The 1,468-nt window shown below is 44.6% G+C and overlaps 1 pseudogene; it reads right to left on the bottom strand.

The window, feature by feature from the left end:
* Positions 1-336: 336 nt before the first annotated feature.
* LOC114037368 lies at positions 337-829 on the bottom strand (annotated as a pseudogene).
* Between the last annotated feature and the right edge of the window lie 639 nt (positions 830-1,468).

Below are 1,468 nucleotides of genomic sequence, written 5' to 3'. Positions count from 1 at the left end.
GAAGCATGCCTCTTTTCCCCTTTTATCACCCCTCTTCCCATTGTGCTTGATATTGGTGACAAAACATGTTCATTCTTGTTCTACATATTCTTCTGGGGGTATATAGCATAAACAAATGAGTAAATACAAGATACTTTTTGGGGGGGCAGCTAGGTGGGGCAGTGGATAGAGCACCGGCCCTAAAGTCAGGAGGACCTGAGTTCAAATCTGACCTCAAACCAAACACTTGATACTTACTAGCTGTGTGATCCTGGGCAAGTCACTTAACCCCAATTGCCTAAAAAAAAAAATACAAAAAAAAACAAGATACTTTTTTTTTTCAAATCAGACCAAGGCTTTTATTTATTCATTTCTTGCATTTAAAATATTCTTCGATGACATCTTTGGCCGGAGATTCCTTGCCATAGTCCTTAACAATAACGCAACTGCAGCCAACCACCTTACGGGGCTTTCCCTCTCTGTCAGTTTTACAGAGGCCTACCCATTCGCCCAGCTTCTTGCTGTCATCAGCCTTGATCAAGTTGATTTGGTGCTCAGCACACAGGGCCTCAACCAACTTTACATACATAGGTTCATCACAGCTGGAAGCAAGAACACAAAGGTGGGCTTGGCGTTTTTCCGCGGCTTTGTCAGCTTCACGAATTCCACGAGCCGGGCCATCGTGGATGAGCGCCGTCTTCAGCACTTCTTGTAGAGGGGCTTTAACGTCCATCACACCTCCAGCAGCAATGCCTTCCTCGGCCATGGCAGCGGTTCACGGGTGAAGCTAAATTTTGAAAACACCCAAGAGCCTCCGCCTTCCCGCTCGACTCAGGGGCAACAGGGAAAGAGCACGAGATACTTTTAGGAAGAAGAGAATGCTCATAAACATTTGTTAAACATATTGGGGAACTAAAGTTTTGATTGGTACTTTCTTTTCATTACGAGCTTAAGTAACTGGGGTGGGGAGGAGGAAAAACAAGGAAGAGCCAGTATCTGAGCTGAGTCTTAAAGGAAGAACGTGATTGCGAAAGACAGAGCTGAAATGATATATCGCCAGCATGGGAGATGGTATAAATGCACAAAGGATAGAGTGTCAGGCCCAATAGACTGTGTAACCCCAGTCTCAAAGTTTATTAGTGTGGGACTCTCCTCATTAGTGGAGATACATGCCTTGAAGAGATTTGAATGATGACTTGAACAGTGTCTAAGAAGACTGAAGAGCTCTATTCTATTCTACCTTGGCCAACTCTGTCTTGTCCTTCACACAGGGCAGGGCATTCATCTCTACCAATGAGGAGAGAGTCCCGTACCAATGGGTTTTGCAACTGGGGTCACAAGGGCATGAAGAAAATATGGCTCTCTCTCTCTCTCTCTTCTCTCTTTCTCTCTTCTTCTTCTCTCTTCTCTCTCTCTTTATACACACACACACACACACACATATGTATGTTACAAGGGCATGAAATAAGGCTATAGAAAGGCAAGTTGG

This window comes from Vombatus ursinus, unplaced genomic scaffold, assembly GCF_900497805.2.
Source record: "Vombatus ursinus unplaced genomic scaffold, bare-nosed wombat genome assembly UNPS02010320.1, whole genome shotgun sequence".
In the NCBI taxonomy this organism is placed as follows: Eukaryota; Metazoa; Chordata; class Mammalia; order Diprotodontia; family Vombatidae; genus Vombatus; species Vombatus ursinus.
This window is presented reverse-complemented; position numbering and strand designations above follow the sequence as displayed.